Source organism: Cynocephalus volans, chromosome 4 (genome assembly GCF_027409185.1).
Source record: "Cynocephalus volans isolate mCynVol1 chromosome 4, mCynVol1.pri, whole genome shotgun sequence".
Taxonomy (NCBI): domain Eukaryota; kingdom Metazoa; phylum Chordata; class Mammalia; order Dermoptera; family Cynocephalidae; genus Cynocephalus; species Cynocephalus volans.
Genome location: NC_084463.1, coordinates 112347497 through 112375287, shown reverse-complemented (window position 1 = coordinate 112375287; position 27791 = coordinate 112347497). Strand labels below are relative to the sequence as shown.

At 49.2% G+C, this 27791-nt stretch overlaps 1 protein-coding gene across 4 annotated transcripts in view; it reads right to left on the bottom strand.

Moving 5' to 3' along the window:
* MICAL2 (microtubule associated monooxygenase, calponin and LIM domain containing 2) overlaps positions 1-27418 on the bottom strand; it is a 204567-nt gene extending 177149 nt beyond the window's left edge. For all 4 annotated transcript variants that reach the window (XM_063092700.1, XM_063092702.1, XM_063092701.1 and 1 more), the window contains exons 1-2: positions 27320-27418; positions 3383-3457 (exon numbers count right to left, since the gene is read on the bottom strand). The gene's annotated coding sequence lies outside the window, so the exon portion shown is untranslated. The remainder of the gene's footprint in view (positions 1-3382; positions 3458-27319) is intronic.
* Between the last annotated feature and the right edge of the window lie 373 nt (positions 27419-27791).

Genomic DNA, 27791 nt, shown 5'->3' with positions numbered 1-27791 from the left:
CAGATATTTTGATAACTGCCTTGCCCGATCCTATGTAGTCCTTCCCAACTTGACGTAGTTTTCTTGTTCTTTCTCCAACCCTTGCCACAAAATCTTGGGTAGTTAGAGGTCAGTGAGAAGGAAGAGGTGGGCCTCACTGTCCCTACAGAACCCTAAATATCTAAGATAACCCACAACTGTTCCTCTTCCTTGGTCTAGAAAAGGTTGGAGGGAGAGTGGCAGGAGGAGACCGAATTAACCCATTGAAATTCTGAACTGTTTAGGCCAACAGTATTATTCGTGGGCAATTACATGGGTCATCTGAAGATTTGTGATTAAAGAAAACAATAGAATCTGCCTCTGCCAGGGACCTTTCAAAGATCAACATTTGACAGATCATTTCAGCATCAGGAGGAGGAAGCTCCGAGTAAAAAATTCAAGGAATTAATTATTCAGTGTGCATGACCCAGTTTCCAGAGGTGAGTCTGGGTGAGAAGAGAACTCACCATTTCCTTATCATGGCAAGAAACTCAAATACGTCACAGGGTAGTGCTCTCTTTGCTGCCAGAGGGCATCCATTTATGGTTAAGAGTGGCCAAAAAAAAAAAAAAAAAGGCAAAAGTTCACTCATTCAACAAATATTTATTGAGCTCCTCGTATGTCCCAGGCTCTCCAGGGATTTGCATGTGGTTGGAGTTTAGTAGAGGAGAGAGATCATGGAGTTTATAAACAGGAGGCCTGGATTGTGTCCCAGCTCAGTTCTGAGACAGCTACATTACCTTGGGCAGGTCACAGCCTAAGTCAAATTTCTCATCTGTAAAATGGGAGTAAATCCACCCGCCTGATCATGAAGATGAAATGATCTTTATAAAATGTAAAGTGCAACATAAACATGAGATGTAAACAATAATGACATAACATGACACACTTTCCCTGCCCTAGAGAAGTATATAATCTGGTAATGGTTTGGAAAATAATCCAAGGTACCTATTTGGCAAGCATCACATTCTCTGTAATTTGGGCAAATTGTATGTTTCAACCTGCCAATGGAGATGGAGCTGGTGGCCAGTCCCCGTCTCCCAGTCTGTACGCCCAAGAAGTTGCTAGAAAGGGTGAAGTAAATTTCAAAAGAGCAGCCAGGATCTACCTGGCCCTGTGTCAAGCCTTGACTGAATGAATGGGCCAGGAGAGACCCAAAATTCAACAGGGAAAAGAACAACTGGACGTGTGGCCAATCAGAAACAAAACAATACAAAAACACATCTGGCTGCCTCCTAGGAAGGAGGCAGCCAGAGGCACACACTTCCCTACCCCCTAACATTTCAGACAATGTGGGAATTCACTGCCTGTTGCTCAACCCACACTGTGTTCTGCATTTCTCTAGGAAAGGGAAGGGTTCTCAGGCTGCTGCAGACTGGCCGATCGGGACCTCTTTGTCCCGGTCTTACTCCAGACACTGAGTCAAAACTCCCAGAGCAGGTTTCCCCAGGGCCCCGTCAACCCCTTCTCATCCTGCCATTCGGGACTCTCAGCGTGACCCCTCATCGCCACATGGATCCTCAGTGCCCACCATGCCAGCCTCCAAATGCCCAGACATACCTGCCTGCTGCCCCTCCAGCGGGGCCTTCCCAGCCTCAGCCTCCTGGAAGGGCTCTGATGCTCCCCTCACCCTAACCAACCCCCGTCCCCGCCACCGAATGGAGCTCTTCAAGGCCCTGCCCAGGCTCACACAGGCCAGTTGTATTCATCTCTATAGTCCCTCTAATGCGGGGCTTTCTGTAAGCCCTTCACCCTCTGTAAATGCAGATTTATGATCCCAAAATGCTCTCTGATTGCTGTATACAGGAGGGAGGCAGAGGAGAAAGAGTAGAAAGGCTGTTTGACGGGAAGTCCAGGGCCTGCATTCTAACTCTCCATTGGACACCAGTTAGTTCTGTAACCTTGAGAAAGTTTCTTCAGGTCAGGCCTCAATTTCCCTGTTTGGTAATAAAGGGTTTACTCTAAATAACCTCTCTAACTATAAAGTCTGGTATTACAGAAACCAGACTAGCCTGGGACCGAGGATGCGAGTCCTGGTCCTTATTAGCCTACAGCTGCAGCAGGTTATCTGACTGCTCAGACCCCAGCCTCCACACTATAAAATAAGTGAGGATAATATGAGTACCCCACCCCCTGCCCCCTGGCTGCGAGGCTCCCATGAGACACTGTCTGTGATAGAGCTTCATGGACTATAAAGTCCGGACCAAACCTTGGGGTTTGGACCCCTCGAGTCAACAAAGAGCTATTGACCACCTGCAACCTGCCAGGGACTGTGCCTGCCAGGAAGGAGCTGCCCGGCTCAGATGGGAAGGTTGGAGGATGGTTCCTTGCCTCCGAGGCTCCCACAGCCGGTGGGTGAGACAGGCCAGTGAGCAAGCCCTGCTCAGCCAGTGGGGTACCTGCGGCATGAACACTGCGCCATGGGAGCGCACAGGAGGAGGCGCCAACCTTGCCTGGGGAAGTTCGGGAGGCTACACAGAGGGAGCAGCGTGTCCCCAGAGACATGGGTGCTGTTCCAGGACTGCAGGCCTGGAGCCAGTGCACAGAAGAGAGGCAGGGAACAGGGCTGGTGAGTGAGGCTGAGGTCCAACTGGAGAGGGCCTTGAAAGCCAACAGGAGAGTGACGGTCAGACGTGTCTTTGAGGAAGGTCTCTTTGGTAGTGCTACAGAGGACACAGCAGAGGGGACAGAGAGTGGAGCCAGCAGGACAGCAGGAAGGCTCTTACAGTAGCCCATGAGGGTGAACATGAAAAACAGGTTCGTCGTAGATTTCTGCCTACACCAAGCCTTCTGCACCCTAAGCCTCCACAGACATCTGAATCTACAGAAAGATATAAATGGGTTTGTTCTCAGCATGGAGCCTGAACAGGTGAAGATGCCGCAATCATATTTTCAAATCTTGGACAAATAGTGTAGGGTGCTCTGAAGTCACTCCCTATAGAAACCGCCTGGCCAGACTCTGTCCTTGGCACAGATCTGGGTGGCCACAAGGCTGAAACATCCTCAGAGCTGGGACTAGGGTCACAAGATCTGAGCTGCTGGTCTTGCTTAGGGGTAGGGCAGGCAGAGATGCCACCCACCCAAACACCACCGAGTTAGATGGGCCTTTCCCCTCCCAAAGCAGATCTGTCCCATCCCTGCCTCTCCTGACGGCAGGGGAAGGCTGTCACACCTTAGAGGTTGACAGCAAAGACAGAGGCTGAGGAAGGAAATGAAGGTTTCACCAGCCATTGTTCCTTCAAATGGGGCCACATGCACTTGGGCTTGAAGAAAGAGTCCAAGTGCACCCACACTTTCCTAGGCCTGAAACCATCCCCCCAAGAGCTCCTCAACAGCATAAAAGAGACCCACCACTGTGACTTACTCACTGGTTTCTCAGGCATCACAATGGTTAAAGTCTTCTCCTTCAAGGATGAGCTGCACATGGGTTGCCATGTTCCTTTAAAAACAAGAGCCCAACGATTAATGTCAGTTACATGATCTTATATCACAGCCTCTTATCTTCTCCCCTCTATGAGGTCCACAGACTTGTGCACTTTACCCAGCAAGAGGAAATGGACAGAGAATCTCTCTGTTCTCCACCAAGCTCTGCATGTGAAGAAAGGAACAGTGAGGCAGCTAAAAAATTCTATTGTCTGCCACTATCTGGGCACCCAAAGGGCTAACCATATCTCTACGCAGAGACTTTGCTGAGAGGGTAAGACAGATCTAGATAAGAATGCTTTATTAGCTGCTTTAGTAAAAACAGAAAGTGCCAGAATTGCTGAACTTGAAACAGAATGAAAGTAAATCAAGCTGGTGTAAAACTTGACAAGTCACCAAGGTGAAATTGGTCACATTTCCTAAGGTGGAAAGTTCCAAACTGCTAAATAAACTGGGAAGTTATAAAAGTAGACCATCTGATCATGGCTTGAGTTTCCTAAACTAATGATTATTTTGGCTTCCAGTGACCACCCACAATATTTAGTTCTATTGCTTCTGCAGAAAATGTCTCTACACCTGTTTGGAAAATGGAGCCCAGAGTTACAAAATATTTCTAATGATTTATGCTCACATTTTTAAAGACTCCAAATGTCTAAGAGGTAGCCTCAAGAGGACAAAAACTAACACAGATATGAAATTTGAGATGTGGAAGCGGCAATATTCCTGCTCCAGAGAAGTATGCACACTTTGCTTAACAGAGTGGTGGGCCTTGTCCACATAAACACACACACACATTCCCTCTAGCACACAGAGAGCCATGTTTCGAGTGCTGGCAGATGGGACTCACTGTTCAGAATTCTCAGACTGCAAGTGGGAGAGAACCTACGAATTGCCAGGCACTGGCCATGCATGGAATCAGCACTGCCAGAGTCTGGACCTGCTTTATCTCAGCAGCTCCTCGTGGATAGGAAACAGGCTGGGAGTGCAGATGGTGCTTGCCAAGGGCCCACAGCATGGCAGAATTCACACCCAGGCCTGGCTGACCTAGTGCTCATGGTCTTTCCCACCAAGCTGAAGTGAGAGGTGTCCCGGATGCCAACACCTAGCACAGCCCAGAGAGCCTAGCCAGCTCCAAGGGCAGCCACCTGGGCAGAAGCTGCAATTATGCCCATCATTGGCACCATCACCACCAAGCCCACACCCCTCGGGCCTGTGCCAGCTGACAAACAGGCCGGCCCGCTCCAGCCACATTCTATCAGCCTGAGCTATAGGCTCCATGCTGCTGCCTCAAGCCAGAAGTCAGAGAGGCTGGAGGCCTTGACAGATCTGCCCCTGCTTCTCAAGGGAAACTCATGGGTACAGTGAGTGGGGAGCTGGGCATCCTGGTGCAGAACTTTACCACCAGTCTAACAAGGTTTGAGAAACCAGAGACCTCCTCATACTCCCTAGATCTCAGGCATGGAAGTTCCTACCCATGTAGGGATGTTGCTGAGACGAGCATCAGAGAATCAAGGGGCTCTTAGAGGTTCTACTTGGGTCACCTTCATGGTGGGATGGAGGTGAAATCTCACAATATATTTCATTTTTGCTTAAGCTCATTCAAGTTGGGTTACTGTCCCTTGAAACCAAGAGTCCCAACTAACAAAAGCACTCAACAAATGGCTGGATGCTTTATCATCATGAAATCCCATCCAGGAAGATAAGCCAGTTGCACATCCTCGGTGGAACCCAAGCAGCCGAGGAAAAGCAGACATGTGCAGCAGGGTGTCTGCACAAACTGAACTGAGGGCAGGCCGCTGCAAGGCCCTGGACCCATGCACTTCCTGGAAGAGGAAGACGCTGAAACCAAGAGAGCCCTGAGGTCCCTGGCTGAGGACCCAGCTCAGGCCTGGGTCCCCTTGCCATGAGCATTAGGAAAGGGGAAGAAGAGAGAAAAGAAAGCTGGGGCTGATTTTCATTGACTTCAAAGTGGAGCAGAAGAAAACCCAGATACCTATTTAAAGTGACTCCTATTAGAGGAAGTAAGGGAGAGAAGGGGGAAGGGGGTAAGGGAAGAGAAATTGCCATGTTCGAGCACTGTGCCGCGCACTGTGGGTCACACTCCTTCACTTGCATGATCTTTTTTTTTTAAAAGATGATTGGTAAGAGAATCTCAACCCTTGGCTTGGTGTTGTCAGCACCACGCTCAGCCAGTGAGCGAACCGGCCATCCCTATATAGGATCCGAACCCGTAGCCTTGGTGTTATCAGCACTGCACTCTCCCAAGTGAGACACGGGCTGGCCCACTTGCATGACCTTATCTAACCTTCAGCACCATGCTGGAAGCTGGACGATCATTTAACCCATTTTCCAGATAAAGACACCGAGGCTCAGAGAGATCTATAACTCACTTGCCAAGGTCACACCACCAGTGCCTCACACCCGTTGCACCCCACATGCCGCCTCCTCAGCACACTCTGGTACCTGAGCCTGAGGCCGCCTCGCACAGGCCACTCCTGCTGTCACTCACACCTGTGCTCACACCTGCCAAAGGGTGAGGGCAATGTCCTGCTGCTCCCTTGTCCGTAACCAGTCAGAGGAAGGGGCTGCTGTAAGGCACAGACAGGCGAGGCGGCATCTTGAGCATCCTTGGGCAAGTTTCCTCCTCTAGACCTTAGTTTTTTTAATTTCAAAAAGCTCCAATGTGTTTTTATGAGATGGCATGTATCAGTGGGTTTAATCAGGATGTGCCTGTCAGAAATCCATGGGGAGTTTTTTCTCAGTCAACAGTCCCAACAGATTCTGACTTAACAGGCACGGCTACACAGTGCCTAACACAGCATAGTGCTCAACAATGGTCTCTTTCCTTTGTCTCATTTTCTCACTGCCTTCTGGGCCAGCACTCAAAGATAGTCTCTTCCTGTACCCCCACGCCTTTTAATAGCACCCTCTTAATTCCCTCCAGGAGAAGAAGCTCCACCTTCATGTGCGTTTTCAAGGGTTTTGAGAAACAGGGGGGAAAAAAAAAATCCCAGGCCTGGTAGCCAAACACACTGATCACCTCCCATGTCCCCTGCAGCATGAGCATAGGTGAACGCACAAGTGAGCACACACAGCCGCCTTCCTCTGCAGGTCTCAGCAGCCCAACACCCAGGTCTGCATGGGCACAGACTAAATAACAATTGGAGATGGACTATCCAGACGCAGCATCTGCTGGGACAAGAGGAGACGCAGCCCAAGATGGAAGCTGGAAAATTAAACTGGAAACCATGATCTGGAAAGACCTGAAAATCCTAATGATCACAATAGTGTCAAGAAGAGCAGCCTTGGCAGGGCCTGGGCTGTACCTGTGGGTGTGGGGGAGCTCAGTAAGCCATTCCAGGGGGCCCTCACCTCTGACCCTCAGGATATATACTTCACAATGCCACACACTACCCGGTGCCTGCCTGGCAGCTAAGGGTTTTTCTGTTTTCCAGCAGCCAGCTTCAGACAGGGGCCCCCTCAGCCACGGGGGATTATCCAGGCAGGTATTTTCCTTACTTTTTTCTTTTCATAGCTACATTTTGTGCTATTTAAAAATTAAAAGGAATGGCCGGTTTTCTCCAGGGCATGACTTGGTGTCACTCCCCCTGGCTGGTGCAATGTGGTGCCGCACGGTGCCGCCCTGCCTGTGGCTGGAGTGGCATGCAGTACACTGGCAGGATCCATGGGCTGGAAATCTGAAAGAGGATGGAGCACTCAAGGGGTCCCATTTCTAACCCCACCGCCAATCCCCAACCTGGTTTCCCTTAAACCAGCCAGGAAAGATGATTCAATAAGCATTTGCTGGTGGGACTGTCAGGAATACTAAAGAGCATGGGAAACAGGGGCCAGGATTCGGGAGCAGAGGCCACAGAAGGAAGGGTGCTGCCTCAGGGTCAGCCCGCCCCCGGCCTGGACCCCAGCCTTGCTGCCTGCTGGTCGTGAGGCCTCAGGCAAGTCATCTCAGCTCTGAGGCTCATTTGCTCCCCTTTGGGAGCTGATGTCTACCTTATAAAGCCAGAATGAGAATTACATAGGATAATACATATCAAAAAATAACAAAACCTGCCACATATGAGCCGGAAACTATATGTAAAGAGCTTTGCATGGATTATTTCCTCCAATTCTTATAACTTCCCTGTGAGGTAGGCACCACATCCTCAATTTCAGATGAGGAAATTAAGATTCAGAGAAACCAAAGCACCTACCCAAAGTCACACAGCTCATAAGGAACAGAGCTAGAACATAGACCCAGGCCAGTCGGACCCCAAAGTTCCAGCCTCTGCTCTACTGCCTGGTGCATAGTAGGTGCTCAAAACTTATCACCTGCCTTCCCTTCAGGAGTCAGAGAAGTGAGGACAAAACTGTCAGGAAACAGGTAAATGCTGAACTGGGGGCTGTTTCCACTCAGGGGACATGTGGCAAAAACGGGGGTAGTTTTGACTGAGATTGTTCAGGAAGAACTTCCAAAGTAGACAGGGCTGAATCCAGGCCTTGGAGGATGAGGAGAAAAGGCCAAGGAGAGAAAGGAAGGTGCTGCAGAACCAAGGCACAGAGCTGGGGGCTGGACAGATCCAGGTGTTGGGGCAAGACCAGCAGTAGAGCCTGGCCAGGGTGCAGGATGAAAGAAAGGGGGACTGGCCTGAGCCATCACCTTGGGCACAATTCCACATGGAATTTCTCTCACCTGCACTCCAGAGACCCTCCTGTATCTGATCCTCCAGTCACACAACAATCTTCAATGAAATCACGAAGCACAAGTATAAAGGCCCAAAGACTCTCTCCTCCCACAGCAGGCTCAGAACCCGGCCAGATAAGCAACTGTTGCTGCCAACTCCCAGCCTGCACTGCTCTGCTGACCTGCCAGACCCAAGTTCTAGCCCAAGATCTGGGGTGCTTGGAATCTAAAATGCTGCCACATGCACATAGTAGTGCCACCACCTCCCTGGCACTCAGGGTTTCCAGGAGGGAGAAGCGGGTACAGGTGAAAACGGGACTGTAGGACATGAGCTCCTCATGGCAGGGTCCCTATCTTACTGGACTTTGTATTCTTCACACCTGCTGACACATCACAGATACTTCCTCAATAATCTTTTGCTGAGCTGAAATAAATAAGGTTCTTCTGCTTAAGGAACAACTCTACAAAGTTTAACAAGTCTGGATTAAAGGATGTCCTTGAGCCCTGAGCTTAGTGCCACCTTAGCTAGAAGGATCATTTGCCTGTTTCCCTTCCCGCCCTGCCCCAGGGTCTCTGCTGCAGACCCCCAACAGCCCCTCTGCATCCTAGACATGGCTCTGAGCCCTGCATCTCAGCACCGGTTCACTCTCCTGGCTGCAGTGTGGGTTCCATCCTGCCCCCTCTCCTCCAGCTGCAGGTTCCCTTGGGGCACGTCCTGTTCAGGTACTGCGGCTACAAGTGCTTAACGCTCCAATGCCATCCCCACTGTCTCCATTCTCCTCCAAGCCCTGAGTCCCAGCCTGGACCTGGGACTCACAGAGAAGGGAAAATGGGAGTGGAAATGATCCAAGCAACTCTGATCATCGGCTCAGCTCAAAATCACCATCATGTGCTCAGATTGGAAGTAATAGGACCTGGAGGAGGGACTTAAAATATAAAGGTCTGTTGGTCACATGGCCTTTTCCCAACCTTCTTCAAGAAAAGGGATAAAGAGGAGATGATGAGATGTCTTTGGGGGGGATGGTCAATCAGAGCCTCCAGACCAAGGCTTCCTAGGATGGGCAGGGGAGCGTCTATTTCGCTACCTTCCACCTGCGAGCCTTGGGCAAATTACTTAACTCCGCAGAGCCTGTCTCCTTACCTGTTCAATGGGGACAGTGACCAATAACCACACAGGATGATTGTAAAGACCAAATGAAATATGAATGTGAATGGGCTTGGCAAACTGTAAAGTGCTCCTTGAAATATCAGACATTTTCCATAATCCTGGGAGGTGGGGACTTCAGGTCAGAATATGTAGCTTGGAGAGAAAAGAACTAGAAACATTACATTTGGCAAACCTCTTTCAACACTTTCTAGTACAAGGCACAAATCTCCAGAGATTTTTTTTTAAAAACACTGATTGAGATCTATTCACAGTCCAGGGAAGGGGAGAGCTACATCTACATCTATATTGTAAGGCAAAGCAGAATGTTACAGGAGCAGTCCTGCAGAGAGGATGGAACATTATATTCTGACATCCAAGATTGGGGAGGTTTTCATAATAACAATATCATATACAAATAATAACTATTAGCATAATAACAACTCCTTCTGAGTGCTTGCTATGGCCCAGGCATTTTCAAGGTGTTAGATGTCTTCTCTCATTTGATTCTCATAACAACCCTATAACATGGGTTCACAGATGATAAAACTGAGACAAAAGGAGGCGATTCCTACCTTGGCCTTATGTGGCTGGTAAGTGGCAGAGCCAGTATTTGAACCCATCGGGCTCTGCTCCTTCAGCACAGAGAGGAGACTGGGTTAACGAAGACAGTCTCAGACAAACTCTCGATGTATGTAGCTGAAAGGCTCCGATAAGGTCTGCAGGGCTGAGTCACTAAGGGAAAGTGCTGACCCACCCACAGCCCCTCCCACCCATGAGCAGCTCCCAACTCCGGGCCCAGACCTCCTCTCCTCCTGCCCCCCACACCCGCACTGCCCCTGGTCTGTTCTGGAAGTCGGCCAAGCCTCTGCCCTCTCTGAGGCTCCGTGTGGACACCTAATACCAAAGATGACTGATGTAAGAACCTATATGTCAATGTCTATATTTACGCAACAGAACACTCATGAAATAACCCCAGCTCTGCCACTCACTGGCTGTGTAGCCAGGGTGAGTATCAGCCTCTCTGAGCCTCAGCTTCGTCATCTGTAAGATGTGGTTGAAACTGATTATCTCTGGACACTGTTGCAAAGAAGAAATGAGATAATATGCCTAGTGCAGCACATGGCATGCTGTCAGCTCAATAAACAGTGGTTGAATCAGAAGACTTTACAAAGGATTTCCATTTTCCAAAAGCATTTTTTTCATGAAATATCTAGTGGTAATGGTAGTATTCATCTAGTATTCATCAGCCACTAAGCTAAATCTATTATATGCATTACCTTGGTTAATCCTTAAAAGCATCATTATTTTCTTCATTTGACTTAGCTTTAGGGAAAAAAGGATGTGCCCAACACATTAGATTTATTCACACATACATATATATGGTACTATGGTTTGAATGTCCCCTCTAAAACTCATGTTGAAACTTAACCCCCAATGTAACAGAATTAAGAGGGTAGGAAATCTAACTATGATCTTTAAAATGTGCGGTGTTTAAGACGTGATTGGATCATAACGGCTCTGCCCTCATGAATGGATTAATGAATTAATGGAGTATCATGGGAGGGGAACTGGTGGCATTACAAGAAGACTAAGAGAACTCTGAGCATGTAAGCACACTCTTGCCCTCTTGTCATGTGATGCCCCGCACTGCCTTGGGATTCTGCAGAGAGCCCTCACTAGGAAGAAGACCCTCACCAGATGTACCCCTCAGACCTTGGACTTCTCAGCCTCTAAAATTGTAAGAAATATATTCCATTTCTGTATAAATGACCCAGTTTCAGATATTCTGTTTAAGCAACATAAAACTCAGACATTTGGAGAGACACATGATCAAGCAAGCTAATATCAACTGGGCACTTACTATATGCCAGGTCTGTTCAAAGTATACTATATACAGTAACCCATTTCATCCTCTCAAAAATATGCCTATATAGTAAGTATTGTTTTATACCCATTTTATAGATGAGGAGCTGGAGGCACAGAGAGGGAAGTGTCAATCAAGTAAATTTTTTTTTTTTAGGTCCTGGTCATCTCCTCCTGGAATCTCAGCCTCCCAGTCTCAGCCCCCCTATATACTATCCTTCAAAGAGCCACTAGGGAGATCTTCCCATACATGGCACTCCTCTGCTCAAGAACATCCAGGGCTTCTTGCTGCCTTTTATAGCCAAAGATCCCAATAGGTTAAAGAGGATCAACTCTGGACTCAAGATCCCTGCAGGATCTGGTCTTGCCTCCTTCCCTATGGCCCAGACATTTCACTTGCTGGTTTAAAAGTCCCAGTGACAGGTTGAGTCAGTGAAGCCATCTCTGACCACCCTATTTACACAGCCCTCCCCCACCCCACCCAGCACACCCTCTTCCTTCGCTGCTTTAGTCTCTCCACCCTGCCTCCCATCGCCTGGACTCCCACACATTTAACTTACTGGTTTATTGTCTCTCTCCCCCACCTAGCACATAAGATGCATGTGGCAAGGGATGTTATCCTGTTTTGTTTTTCCTTGTTGCGATCCCAGCACCTAGAACAGTGCCTGGCACAGAGGAAGAGCTCGTAAATACCTGCTGAATGGATGAATGAGCAGACATGTAAAATACCTAAGAAGAAAATGTGCAGATGTAGCGATGGTGGGAGAAGGGCTGCATGCCTCCAGCCTCCCTCTCTGCTCCCGAGGATGTTCCTGGAGGACAGGATGGAGATGCCCGGACTGAAATGCTGAGAAGCCAGACCCTCTCTTGCCCATCCTCCCTGGGATTTACAAGCGCTCCCCATGAGACTCTAGGCCCTCATCCTCCCATCCCCGATCCAAACCTAAACACACTCAAACTCAACCTCACTCTCTCTTTCTCTCTCTCATTGAAGGCCCTTGGTTTCTGTCCTAAACTCACCTGCCCAGCCTCATCTCCCTCCACCCCCCTTCAAACCAGGCCCTTTCCCACTCCTCCTGGCACAGTGCCCACTAGAGATGCTCTCTGCTTCCTCCTTCCATTTATCCACCTGCACTTCACCTACCCTTCAAGATCCAGATCAAATGCTCCTGCTGCCTCTTCCTCCAGGAAGTTTTCCAGGCCCTCTCCAGCCCACAGAAGACACTTCACACCCACTGCTGTCTTCTTCAGTCATGTGGACATTAGTCATGAATTACCTTATGACTTGTCTTCTGTGACTGAGCTAACTGTTACCAAAATCTGCTGTTACTTAATTCTTTCACACACATGTCTTGTTTTCCCAAGAACACTATAAATACTTTGGGAGGAGAGGTTGAGCCTTAGCCATTTTCTCATCCCTACAGCACAGGGCCCAGGGCACACAGCAGGTACTCAATAAATACTTCACAGTTAATATTCCAAGGTAAAAACCCACCTTCACAATGAAGTTGTTTCCTGGACTGGCCTCTCCCAACACCCTGGATTTTTTTCTTCAGAACCTGCTCTGATCTTGGTTATCTGTCACCTCGTCATGGGCCTATGTTTTCAGAGGGTGTTAGATCCATTCTGATCCTGCTCCCTTGTGCTGAGCAGACCAAGATGATTTGAAAAGCACCCCAGGTGTGGCAAAGGAAAGTACACAGTGCTCCAGGCAAAGTCAGAGATTCGGAATGTTCCAATTTCCTCAAAGACTGAGTTCTCCAGAGGAAAAAAAACATGGTGTAGGTTTTAGATGATTCACGGCAGAAAACCAACATTTGAGGCTCAGGTGCAATCGCTGAAAACCAGCGCTCAGTAAACTAAGATTACAGCAAAAAGTAGTCAAATCTCAAGTTACTTCTGAGCTTTGGAGAGATGAGAGTCGGGAGCGAGGAAGCCCTGTGGACCGTAGCCCCTCTACGTGCCGGGCCTGTGCCAGGCTCCAAGGCAGTCTCCCTGCTCCCCGCCACAAGGTAGGCAGGCTAGGACTGATTCACACCTGAGAAGCTGAGGTCCAGGTGGGGACTTGGCGGAGTCCGACTCAAGCAGGTGAGTCACACTCGTTTCACACAGCCTCAACCAGTTCTCATGTAGCCATCAGGATCCCCAGGTGATCTGTGGGTTTTAAAAAACCTTGAAGAGGGAATACACTCACTGGGTTCCAAAATCAAAAAGCACAGAAATATACAGGCAGTTTCCCTCCTGCTCCTGGCCCCTTGTACCCAGCGGGCGCCCACTCTGAAACAGGTAACCACTGTTACTAGTCGTGCCTTGCCCTAATGTTGTGCACATACACACAGATACAAATATCCTCTTCTTTACATAGCCATAGGAGATGATACACACTTCTCTGGGCCCAGATTTTATCTTTTAAAGGAAAGGAATTGGAATGGGCAGGGAGACAGAGTATCTCTACGTAACAAGAAAGATGTGTGTCTGTGTGAAAAGCCCATGAAACAAAAAGAAATATTCTGGAGAACACACAGGTGAGGAGGGAAGACTGAGGCACAAGCCACCGTGGACACGGAAACCACCGGGCCTGTGGCTGACGCAGTCCCCAGGGCTAGCCTGAGATAAGCTTGGGGGTAGGACTGGCCACCCTGACAGCGCTGCAAGCCCCAGCGGCCAGAGGCTCTGACTGCCACCCTGAGAACTGCATCTTCTAGAAGAGAGAGGAAGCATCCACAGGAACAGGGACTAACCTAATTCCCTAGTTCTCATGATAGTGGTGGAATGGATTAGTGACCAGGAGTTCACAGCAACTGTGGAGGAAAAACAATCATTTCCTGTGAAACGCGTGAGGCCCAGAAGGGGAAGTTGGTGTGCAAGACCAGATCTGAGAAAACAGACTTCTAATGGCTGGAGGAAGTGGATGCCTCAGCCTCGCAGAAAGGCAAGTGCAGCTGTGCCACTGAGGAGACAGGGGAGAAATGGGAGGAGAAAGGACCAACATGGACATGGAAGAGGAGAGGAGATGTGGTAGGAGCTTAGTTGTTATTTATTTAAGATATCTAGATACTTTCAGCGACTTCAAGTTTCCTGGCCTGGGAAACTTACATACCAGAGCATTGAAAAAGTTCACAGATGAGATACTACACTGCCTAGTGCAACGTCTGTGGGGCAGCCCAGAAGCAGCTGGCAGTGGTCTTGGAGGCCTCTGGGAACTGAAAAAATGTAATGTCAAGGTAAGTTCATTTCTTTCTCTGATGGGATACTTGATGGTAGATGGAGAATTGCAATGGACGTGGCATATCTAGCTTCAAGAAGGCATCTTGTCACAGGTCAAAGCAGCAAAAGGGCAGAGACTAGGCATGAGGCAGGTCAAACCAGTGTTCCCAAAGTAAGCTGATTAGAGATCTGGTGTCCCCTGAAGGAGGTCTCTAGCAGTGTGCCAGAAGACTCTCTCCTGATAAGCATGTTATCAGCACCTTGGGTGATGCTGTAGAAGGCATACTTAAATAGGATCCTGAAAGAGCTCAACAGATCAAGGCTGCACCAAATTTACCAAGTTGAAATTTAACAGGGATGATTGTTCTAAATCAGATGGGAACAAAACAGGCGGCTCTGCATTTAAATTCTAGAACCACACAAATTTAGCACAGGGGAGAAGCAGCTTAGCAACAGCACATGTTTAAAAGACCTGGCCAGCAGTAATGTCAGAGACTCAGTAGTGTGAGGAGACTGCAAGAAAAGCTGACACAATATTGGACTGCATTACAAGAAGTAGAATGTCCTGAGCTAGGGAAGTGATGGCTACCTTCCCCTGCTATGGTTGTACCATGAAGGTAATATATGGTCTGAGCACAGCCTTTGCTGTATAAAAAGATATAGACAAACTGGAGCATGTTCAGAGGAGAACCACAGGGAAGGTAAAAAGACCTGAACCCACACTATGGGTTGTTGCAAAGCTAGGGCTAATGTCAGAATCCTGCCGACTATGCCCATCGTAAAGCGACACAACTATGCCAGTTGTCGAGTAAGGCAAATCATAACTAAAGCCAAAATGTTTCATTATTTTACATAACTAAGTTTCCATTTATGTTGTCAGAGCTAGTGCTCAGACCCTTCAAACCCATTGTACAGACTGGGTCCCCAGACCTCTCATGTGCAGGTCCACACTAGGTAATGGGGAAAGATCCCAGGAGGCATTGGCAGACGACACAAGCTCAGTCCTCAGCAGCAGCGGCGTCAGCAGCCTCTCAGAGGGTTCTAGGGACACTGGCAGCAACAGCCTCCAGCAGCAGTAGCAACCTCCCCACGACCCCCCTGGGGGTATCCTGGCAGTGGAGGACACTGTGGATCAGAGCCACTCATCTTTTATACTTAAGTCCATAACCCAGGACACCTGGGTGCACATGCGCAATTACATTAGACAATAACCAAGGAACACCTGGGTGCATGTGCATATTTACATCAAGTGCTTGGCAAGATTCTGAACATCTGAGGGGCTCTGACCGTTTTCCTTCACTTTCCCAACAGTTGTTAATCTGCAAGACGATGACTTAGGAGAGAACAAGTGGGCTGTCTTTAAATACCATATTTCACTGCTTAGAAGATGTATTTTTTTCCAGTTATGGAATGTCTGAAAGCAATGCATCTTATAATCCCCCAACATCTAACACTCTCTCTCTCAGGATGCAGCTGTAGCCTGGTTGTCATTGCCTCGCAGATGGAAATTTGACCGTTATTCCTCGGGACTTATCTGGACAGCTGCAACCTTTGACATTTTAGGAGCCTAAACACTTAAAGACATCTAAGGAAGAAATGTGAGTCCTGGTTATTGACAAAATACTTTCATTGACACCTTCTGGTAAAATCAGAAAAACATCAAAACTTACTAAATGGGTGTCAACAGCTGGAAAAAAATCCCAGAGACAGCAGAGATGAAGTGCGGCACACCTGACCGAGAGATCACACGTCAGGGAACACGGACATTGGAGACTCTGAGTCAAAAAGCGATTCAGAGGAGGTGGATTCTGAAAGTGAAGAAGTTTTAGAAACACTTTAAACCAATTTATTTTTCTTTTTATATAAATGCAAGAGTGATATGGAATAAAAACATGTCTAAAAATTTCTCAGTACATATAAAATAAAATTTCAGGCTTAACGTTGTGCCACAGTTTAACTGGCAGCACTTTTTCTTTCTTGAGGGTACATAAAATAATGGTATATCTTGCAATCAACGTTGTCATAGATTTGATTTTTTTTAAAAAAACAGTATCTGAAGAGCTGTCACATGGTGGAGAGATTAGACTTGCTCTCTGTGACTTCCAGAAGGAAGAACTGGGACCAAATGGCAGAAACTTTCAGGAGCCATCAGGAGAAGCTGTCCAAAGATGGGACAGGTAACATGTACTGTGCAAACCCCAGCTGGACCACCACAGTGGAGAGGTCAAGCACTCAGTAGGGTTAGTGAGGGTTAGTGACAAGGCCCTCCCAGCCCTGCAGCTCCAGGTTTTATGAGAAGGCCTTCTCACCATAAAAAGAAAGGTGTCCCATTTTCACTGCACATGCAGGTGCTTTGACTGAGCCATTGTCTTAAAAAGTCACTACTTAAAGACAAAAACCACTCAGGGAACAGTACTGAATGGGAGGCCCAAGACAGCAAGGTACCTGCCCACATCTGTGCTCCAAGATTCCTGTGGGCCAACTCAGGAATGGAGGAGGCCACCTGTGTGCCAGGCAGCATGACAGGTGTGTTACACCCACGGCCCCATTTAATCCTGACAATCACCCTGTGAGATAAATAGTATCACTCCCATTTTACAAAAGAGAAACCCAAGTCTCAGAGAAAGTATGTAGCTTGCCCAAAGTTTTACAGCAACTCTGAAAACCATCTTCTGTCTAACAACATGCTTCACACATAGAGGGTACTCCAGAAGTCTGGGTTGGCAGAACGAATGCACTGAACTGATCAAGCAATCAATGAACCAACTTGGTCTCATAATAGTAGCACCAGGAAAAAAGAAGGCAAGCTGGTTTCAGTGCCCCACCTCCCATCGATAGCTCCCCCGGGCACTAAATGCATGCCATTTGCTGCTTGCAGGAGCAATTTATTCCACCACATAAAGCAAGGGTGTCCCTGAGACATATATGGCAGAAAATAGGTGCCAGCAACTATGCTCAAATGTGAAAGCCATAAGCACACGAGGTTGCCATGCCTCCCACCTGCCAGATTAACACTGGAAGCTGAGCTCAGCCTTTATCCACCTCCCCATGGCCAGGATGTCCAGAGGGCCGGGAGACAGGCTGGGGAGTCAACCAACCCCCTCACTGTTCCAGCTGCAGGTGCCAGCATGTCCAGCTCAGGCCCGCCAGCAGGCCCAAGCTTCCTCCTCAACTGGGGAAGTAAATTCAAAGTGTGCACCAGGAAACCAGGGCAGGATCCACCTGAAGGGGGTATGCAGGTGATTGTGAGGCCACAGAAGGGAAGGAATCAGCCTCATTTCAGAGGATGAAACACGATGTTCTGCAAGCATCTGCTGCCTATAGAAACAATTCTTATGAAGGCTGTCCTTTGGAGGAAGGGGTCACCTGAATTTCTGCCCCATCCAGCTTTGCTGTCCCGCCGCACACACACAGGCAGGCAGGGAACTCCTGCTCCTGATCCATGGGTGCCCACCCCCAGAAGGGCTAAGCGCCCAGAGAACAAAGCCACCAAAGCTCAGACAGGCACGCGTGGTGGTACAAGCTGCAGAAAGTGACAGATGTCCCATACACTAAGACCCTAACTAGGGAATTCAAAAATGGGCTGGGGATTAGCTCAGTTGGTTAGAGCACAGTCTAATAACACCAAGGTCAATAGTTTGGATCCCTATACCAGCCAGCCATGCCCCCCGCCCCCACAAAAATATATATATGGGCTGCCCTTCTTACAAACTGAAAGACAGGGCTGCACATGCCAACTTCCTTCACAAAGAAGGCTGTCGGGCAAAAACCAGGACACAAACAAAGGCTTACTTGGGGCCCAGCCTTAACTGCTCCCCTCCCTGTTCCCCACGGTACTCCTTGGTCCAGGCAAACAGCAGCTGTCTGGTCAGTGCACACCTCCCGTGCACAGACGGCAGTGCAGGCCTGACAGACCTCACAAGCTCATCCTGCACAAGCCCATCTGCCTGAAGGACAGCTCGGTCCAGCTCTCTCCATCCATCTCCAATGGCTTCCCACTGCCTGTGGGTTAAGTCCACACCCCTACCCCACCACACCCGCAGCACACAGGGCCCTCCACACCTCAGAGCCAGCCTGGTTCCAGCCTTCGCTACCCTAGGCAGCCCCCATGTTTCTACCATGTGGCACCTTGAATGTGCTCTTACATTTCTATATCTTTCTGTGCTACTATCTCTGCTTATGGAAATCCTACCTATCTTCCAAGGCCCTTCAACCAACAAGCACCACCTCCTCTGGGAAGTCCCCCTGATTCCCCCCATACTGCACAACTCTATGCACATTCCGATCTCTATCTTGGTGTGCAGGGCATCAGTAAGCTTGTCTAATGCACCTCCCTCCAGGCGTGAGAAGAGCCTCTGCTCCTGTCATTCATCACGGGGATCACTCATCACAGGGCCCGTGGTGCAACAGCTGCATACTATGAGCTCACGAGCCTTGGCTTATGGCTGTCCATGTCCTCACCCCCATCCCAGCACCCTATTTACAGTCCCTTTGGATTCCTTCCTCCACCTTTTCCCAGCTGATTCATCCCACGCCCCGTTCTCTCAAGGTTCAGTTCTCAGCTTTGGCTAATCAGACATAAACTAATCTTTGTCAACATGTTGCCCTTTCCAGTTAAATTCTATATTTTTAAACAAAGGCCCTCTGCAGACAAGGGCTGAAAACAAAGGCTCTGGGGGAGGTGTTCTTGATAAGGAAAGATCTTGGGACCAAGGCTAGCCAGGACTACAAGTATACACATTCTAAATTCAAAGAATGAGAGTTGTTAGAAATTGGGCGGTGAGGCTCTGTCCTTCAATAAACGGAATCTCAGGGGCGGGAGCACTGTGGATCAGAGCCATTCGCACTTTATACTTCAGTCCGATAACCCAGGGCGCTTGGGCACAATGCACAATTACATTAAACAACCAAGGAACACCTGGGTGCACGTGCATATTTACATCAAATGCTTGGCAAGATTTTGAACATCTGACGGGCCCTGACCATTTTCCTTCACTTTCCCTACAGGGCCCTTCCAGCCTGACATCCCAAGGTCCTGGGACTCACAATTTCCACCTACCCCCCCCCCCCAAGTCGGTGTCATTTGTCACTACCCGGATTCCACTCCCTCCTCACCTCCAGCCCCACCTGAGTCGAAAGGGAAAGGGAAAGCTAAAGCTCTCCAGCCGATCAGTAGGTGGCATGTGAGGGCGGGGCTTCAGCCATTGCAGGTGGGAGGAAGAGGCAGAAGTGTGGGGAGGGTGTTGGTTTCTACCGACATCGAAATGCTATGCTCATTCACGCCATCTGTCTCAGCCCAGAAAAAAGACAGTCAGCTGATTGCCTTCACTTCCCTAGCCTACCTTTTAAAGAGATTACAACTGCCTGCTATATTTAAGTGTTGCTCTAAAATCAGGACATATAAGGTCTCCAGGCCTGCATCTGAAGGTTTTCATAATGGGCAGAGCACAGGAGCAATGAAGAATTAAACTTGGAGGCAATCTAAACGGCATTGTGCAGCCATGCTGATTAAAGATCCTTTAAAATAGCCTCTCTTCTCTCATGCTGAAGATGAAGATGAAGTTTTAGCAATAAACAGACATCTGTTAGGAGCTTCTGAAGAGATACAACATAAACACGCCAGGGAGCAGCCATAAACAGCCCAGAGCCCTCTCCAGGCAGCAGGCAGCAGCAGCATCCTGCCCACCGATGGGAAGAGAGGGACCCACATCCCAGGAAGCCGGGACAGGGTTTGCAGCGGTGAAGGGCAGAGAAGGAGGTGGTGCTGAGAGGCTGGGGAGGATGGAGGTAGGCTCCCTACGAGCAGGAGGAGGTGGTGAGAGAGCTCAACATGGTAGGAAATGGAGACCTGGCTGCCTTCTGCAGGGAAATAAAAGCTCAGGAACCCAGCTAGAGGATTTCCAGGAAGCCAGCCAGAAGATTCCATGCCAGTGTCATTCATTCTGGAAATGGGTCACTCCTTAAAAGTGGAAAAAACTGACATTTTTGAGTGTGTACCTATGCAAGGTACTTCCCAAATATTTTAATATCATCTGTACATCATTCCCTTGAATATGTGTAATTACCTCCTTTTCAAAGACTAAAATACTGGAGTTCATTAACTTGCCCAAAACCACATGGCTAGGATTAAAACCCTGGTCTGTCTTAGCACATTTTGTTTGTTTTTGCCTATATTACCTGCTTCCAGAACATGCCCCTGAGGTTTATTCTCAGTACCCAGACTCTCTGAACCACAAAATCTAATGTAAAGAGATCACACATCCACCATGTAAGAGTGTGTGGGTGAAGATCACGCCTCCATGTAAGAGTATATAAGTGAGGACCACACATCTATGTATGTATGGGGGTAAGCACCATGCATATATTTATGTTTGTAATAGAGGTGAGTACCATCCATGTATGTATGTATGTATATGTGGGTAAGTAGTTTTTAAGAGAGCCCAATATGTCAGATACAAGATAACAGACACACCCAGAGATAGAAACCTGGGCCTAGCAAGAACTCCCAGGTCCCCTGGTTTGGGCAAACCTGGAATCCAAAAGAAGCCTGAGGTAATATCCAATGCCTCCTGCCTCCTTCACAATGGTAATGTGCTATGACTCCAGACAGGTGGCTGGGAAGTCCTCCCAGCATGGACCCCATGGTTCCCAAGGCCCCAACTGCACATGCCCCACAGGACATTCTGAGGAAAGAGATTGACTAGATCCTCTTCATGAGAATCTGGAAAGAGGCTGCCCGATCACCCTTCATATTCTGCTATTCTGTTTTCCCTTTCATCCAGCTGTCAGATACACCCTCCCTCCAAGCAGGGAGCTCCTGACTCTTATTACCTTTGCATCAAATTGCGCAAAGCCCAGCTGTCCTGACACATGGAGCTGTCAGTGTCCTGACTTTACAGCAGCCATGAACTCTACACACAGCACGCGGACCCCCTGTTCTGCTCCCCTCAGATGAACAGTTATCCAACAGAGGGGTCAGCAGCCAGGCCCCTGGCAGACCCTGGGCCCACTCTGCCCAGGAAGCAGCTCTCCTGATTGACCAAAAGGCCCACGTGATTTTTTCCCAGGCAATTCTCCATCCTCCCCACACTTCATTCTCCAACACAAGCTAACCCCTGAGATCCTGCTAATTTTCACCAGGTAGAGTCGGTGCTCAGATAAGTGGCCAAGGCTCGCAATTCAGAGACAAGAGCAAAGAAGCAGTGTGTGCACCTCACACATTGCTACCACAGCAGCAAGGCCAGAACAGGGTGTTCTTAGATTCCCAGTTCCGTCTCTGGCATGTGCTGGGCTTCTGCACTGGGTGTGTCAGGATCGTGGGCTTACAAACGTCCCACAAACCCTCTGTTGCAGCAGCTCAGGGACCAGGGGCCACTGTTCAACTCCTGCAGAAAGGGCATCTTCACAGGACATCCCCCACTGCCTAGGGAAGAAGAAAAACCTGAGGCCCAAATCAGCAGGAAACAGTCCCTGTTCTAAGGCCTGTCTTCACCTCTGTGTTCTGCCAAAAGAAATCTGACCAAGCCTTGGAAGGAATGTATCTGGACAGCCACTGGGAGGTGGGGATTTGGGGTGGAGAGGAAGGCAGAGAAATTACCTTGACCCTCAGGGGAGAGAAACATTAGTCCAAATAAAGAACACACTAAAAACCCCAACCCTAGAAACACTAGCACTATCCACATACACGCAGCTCCCTGCCAGACACCACTGGGACAGGCCATGTTTTCCTGTAATGAACTGTAGTAATGTTTAGAGGCACAAAGAGGTACAGAGCAATCCCATTTAAGAAAACTGTACCAAAGCTGGTCACCATACCTGGCTCTTCATGTGAGACACAGGGATAGACCCTCCTCAACAGCTCACAGAGAATGAAGCACCTGAATCAGACCCTGTGGTTGACCCCATCCTGCAATGAGGGTTTGTTTGTGAACGGAGGGCCCACATTGCCCATCAGTCCCAACAGTTCCAAATTTCTGAGACCGGATGATTGATGCTTTAGGAAGGAGAAGCCTTATCAGCCCAGCCCAGTCATGCTTTCTACCTTTGGGGAGGGTGTGGGGGGGAAAAACAGAAACTGGTGGAGGGAGGGGTCGGGCATCCCAAAGTGAAGTGAGCAGGGTGTTTGGTCATCAGGCCCTTTCCCAAGAGGACGAGACAGGCTGCTGGAGCCTGGAGCTTGCCCTCCTGCCTTGCCTCAACATGCTGTGGCGTTTTGTCTCCCTCTGATATCTCAACCTCCCTGAATAAAAAAAAAAACAAAATTGAGAGCCTCACATTACAAAGATTTCATTGCGGGGGTAGCAAAATGAAATTCTCAGGAAGGAAAGGGAGGAGGTAGAATGCGAGAGAGGGTGAAGCTATATGGGTTTCGTATCTTCCCATCTCCTACACCCCATCTGTCTTTCTTTTCTAACTTTTAGGAAGTCCAAGTATGTTCATAGTTAAAATAAGGATCCAAGAAAATATCAAAACCCAATAGCTGTGTGACTTTTATCTGCACCTATAGCTGTATCAAATAGTACATGTATAATTTTGTCTACCCATTCCAAATTGGTTGAAGGGAGTCCTTTTTTTTTAAGAAAAGAAATAAACAAACATTTAGATTTTCTGTTATAAAAATAAAATACTTTTAGTATAAAATTTTGGGGGAAAATGCTAAAATGTAAAAAGGAAAAAACAACTTTAGTGCTACCATCCAGAGAGAAAGACTTAACATTTTGTTGTATTTCCTCTTAATGGAAAATGCTGTGTTTAAAAACAAAAGAAAAAACAAAACAAAACAAAACAAAAACCCAAATCTTCTTTTTGAGGGCAGTTTGCAGGGAGGGCTTTTAATGGGTGGGTAAAAAGACATCTACCAAAGTGCCCAACATGCTTAAGGAGATTTGCAAGCCATCCAGGGACGAAGTGCATTTTCAAGAGAACAGGCACATCTTTTCCTTCCCTCCCAAGCCTCTGGTCTCCTTCATTAGGTCGCCCACAAAGGTGCCAGTGGTGATGCTATCTCTACAAAACAAATTCCGACCAGACTCTTAAATGTTCATTTTCTGTCACAACCTGCCCCAGCTGCAGATGAACAGTGATTGGAGAAAGCCTCCACAACTCACCCAAGTGGGAAGCAGGCTAGAGAAGGCTCTAGAAGGAACAAAGGAAGAAGCTGCCCAGAAGGAGAAGGAAAAAGAGAAGCTGTGTGGCATTCTTCACCAAGCCCAGCACTGAGCATCTGGGTCATAACGTGATCACCACTGTGGTGGAATTCAAAGCTTGGGCAGAGACAACCTCAGTCCCCATCAGTCCCACATGTGATCTGGAAAGGCCACTTGCTGATCAGGGCATAAAATGTGGCTGCCTGGGCTCCCTACCACAAACCAGAGCCATGAGGGTGAGCACAGCGAATAGTTCTCCCATTATTTCAGGTTATTTGCAGATTGATGCTTGCTGAAGAGACATCCACACATGAGCCGTCATCTTTTTTCTAAACCTCTTTTCTAAATGCCTGCACAGACAGTCATGCAGACTCACAATAGGGTTCATTCATTCATTCAAAACACGTTTCCTGAGTGGCTATGACACAACTGTACAGATGCTCACAGAGCCTCCACCATGTCCTGGGCATGGCTTCAGCATGGCACAGAAGCAGACTTAAATCTCAAGAGGCTTGCTGTCTAGTAGGGGAGATGGGCACTTAAAATGAAGGGTAGTTGCTGATTAAAGGGAGGTGGGCTTCTCCAGATTAAAACAGGCATAAAAGGACTAACAACCAAATGCAGCATACGGACTGGATCCTGATTTGAACAAACCATCTATAAAGGTCATTTCTGAGACAATCAAGGATACATAAATATGAACAAGTGATACCAAAGAATTACTGTTGGTTCTGTTACATGTAATAAAGGCAGTGTGGTTATGCAAGAGAATGTCTTTTTTAAAAGAGATGTATGCTGTATTATATAGGGGCAAAATGACATGACATCAGAGATTTGCTTTAAAATACTTCAGGAAGAAAGAACAGAGAGAAGGGAAAGAGAGAGAAATTCGTTTGCAGCCTGACATCATCTTGACAGCTATTGGAGCTGGGAAATGAGTATATGGGGCTCATTATACTATTCTATTTTTGTGTGTTTGAAAATGTTCACAATATTTTTTAATAGAGGACTGCAATATACCATGGTAGATACCCTAATGGAGACTGGTATAAAAGGCTAAGGGAATACAGAGCAAAGAGCAAGGAGGATTTGTGAGAAACAGAAAATAAATCTGCCAAGTTTATGAGTGTTTTAAATGCCATTTTATAGTGAGGTGAGAAGACATGCTCACGAATAATTACAATACAAGGTGGAGAACAGTAAGTACAGCAGAGGAGCTGAGCATGCCAAGCCTCTAGAGTTCAGAGGACAGCCACAAGGTTTTTCTGCTTCCCACAACATTTAATTCCCCATACACGGACCTTGTACAGACTGAGGCCAGAATCCTAGCTTGGTCACTCACTAGCTGTGTGATGGGGACAAGTTGTAAACTTTCTGAGTCTCAGTTTCCTCATCTGTAAAATGGGGATAATCCCACCTACTTCATCAGAGGCTAATGTGGAGATCTAATAAAATAAATGAAAAGTTCCAGTATGATGAACAGTATTTTCTTCCCTGGCTCTTTAAAGAACAGAGACCATTAGCCCTCTGATTAGCAATGTTCAGCCCAAATCTTCTTGTACCCATACTGCACCTCCTCCCACCAGAGCCAAGGCTCTCCACCAAGAAGGCAGGACCTCTACTCTTTAGCAGTGGGGAGTAAAGGGGAAGCAAACCCAGCTGGGGTTGTGAAAATGGGTGGATAGAATAGAGAAATACCCCAATCGTAGGCAGAGAAAGAATCAAAGATTATCTGGCTGTTCTTTGCAGCTCCTGGGAATGGGCCTCCAATGGCCATCACCAAAACTGGCTGGAGCCCCAAAGCTGATTTATACCAAAGTGTTATTGATTGGTATCAGGCTAATCATGATTTTCTTTTGGAAGATGGGATGAGCAGAAAGCCAGAGCCCTGGGCCTGAAGAAGAAAGGGGCAAGGATAAAAGTGATGTCATATTATAAAGGTATGTTCAAACTGTGGATCTCAATCACTCCACAACCATAACTGCTATACCCCATCACCTGACCCCACCCCCAAACACACACACACACACACACACACACACACACACACACACACACACACACACACAACTAGAATCGGTCCTAAGGTTTAAGTTATTTCAGCTAACAGTCTTCCTAGACTATCCCAGAAACCAAACCTCAGAGGTAAGTCCAAGTCAATGGTGGAAGCAGGCTTCACCCCCAAAATCACACCCAAACACCAGCTGTCAATCCCACCCCATCACAGAATGGCCAACACTACCCAACACCCTTGACTGCAGGACAGGGTTGACAACGGGTTTGCAGGTTGAACAACCTGGGTTAACCTGGCTCAGTTCAAGTGCTTTGCTAAAGAAGAATCCCCTAAAATCCTGGTGTACAGAATCTCTCAGAGGCCAGGAGGTTCCAGTCAGCACACAGAGGGGCCAAAACCCTGTGCACAGCACACTACTTTCCATAGCCATGAACAACAGGAAGAGCACTAGACTTAGCACTGACGGAGCCTGGACCTGGCTCAGACACTTTCTTTGTGACCTTGAGCACTTACCCTACCTGAGTCTTTCCCCATCTCTAAAATGGGGAGGTCAAAATTCTACAGAATTTGGAGAGAAACCGTGAAGTCAGCTGCAAAAGTGCCACAGGACAGGACCTGTTGCCCAGGATGCACCTAATAAATCTGTCATCTCTCTGCCTGAGGGAGACTCGAGGTCACTTGTTGGGTCCATACCCCTGGGTGGGGGATGGGCATAGAGGGGGCACAGGTCCCAGGGAACCCAGGCACACAAACGTGGGTAAGCCAACTTGCCACTAGCCTTTTTTCCCGTGGGAGCTGCCCACAAGGGAGCTGGTTGGTGACTTCATCCTTCACCAAAACCACTCAAGACTATAAGACTGTAGTGAGCAGGAGAGACTAACAGCAAGAGAGCCCCACACACCGCTGCAGGCCCGGCGGGCCCTTCGTGCTTCCAAATAAAAGGTCTTTCCACTTTAAGAACCCAGGCCTCAGAACAAACAATGTGGAAAGAGCCACACTTTGACTCTGGTTTCAACACTCCTCTTCCCCATCCAGTAAAGGCCCTTCCCAGTTCTGCCGGTGAGGCTGATCTTGGATAAAGTTAACCCCACCTGCCCGGCTCAGCAGCCCGGTCTGCCCTGGCAAAGCCTGCACGCAAGATCCCTCCTCTCCCCAGGGCCCGCCGGGCAACGACAGCGCAGGCACCGCCGACGCCCCGGAGAGGGTGCTCCTGGGCCTGGGGTGAGCGCGGGCCGCTGGGGGCTGCGCGACTCAGAGGACCTCGCCGCGGCCCCTCGAGCTTCCGCCATGGCCCCGGCCCCAGACCCGGTCCCGGCCCGCAGCCGGCCAGGCCACTGACATGTGGCCCAACTTAACTTCCTGTTATTAAGGAGGGAGGGGAACGAGGGAGAGAAAAAAGACGCTCAGTGAAGAGCCGGGAAAGGACACGAACGGCGCGGAGCACAAATCCTGGGAAGCAAAGTTTAGGGATGGTCTTCTGGCGGGGACAGGCGGCAGTGGCGGCGCGTCGCGCCCGCTCCGTGTTGACGTTTGGGATTTTCTAGGCTTAGGGTCTGGGTTGGGGGCGGAGTAAGAGGTATTTCGGGGCACCGGTGGGAGGCTGTTACTACGTTCAGAGACCGGCCAGGGCCGCCTGGGCTCCCCCAGCGGCGCCACCTGCTCGCCGCGCGCCCCACGGGGTTGCTTGGAGGCGGGGGATGCTGCGGCCGCACCTGACCCTCCCGGCCTCCGGGCAGGACGCAGAGTCCATCTGGGGCTGGCCGGGTCCCCACCCGCGCCCGCTCGCCCTCGCTCCCCGGAGCCCCGCGCCGCCCCCGCCTTACCGAAAGTCGCGCGGACCACGGGGCCTCGGACAGCGCCTGCCTCCGCCTCGGGACCCGCGGGCCGCCTGCAGAGCTGCGAGCGAGCGAGCGAGCGAGGCGGCCCCGCGCAGGCTTAGCCGGCCGAGCGCCCGCAGTTCTGCGCCGCGCCGCGGACGGGCTGGGAAACGCCCCCGTCGGCGGCGCGGCCAATGGCAGGGCGGCGCGGAGCCCACCCCGCCCCCGCCCCGCCCCGCCCCCGCGGGGCCGGCTGTCACCGCGGCAGCCGCCGCGCACGTGGGCTGTAGCGCTGACCCGAGCGCGGGGAGCGGCCAGGCGCTCCCACCCTGACCAGCGCGGGTCGGAGAGCAGCGGAGAGTGGATGGGAGCGGGGCGCGGTGGCGCTGCCAATGAAAGCCCCGGTGTTGGTATACTGATGTCAAGGGAGCGGCAAACGCTGGGCCTTATCCTCCTTGGCCTAAGTAGCTGGAAAGCA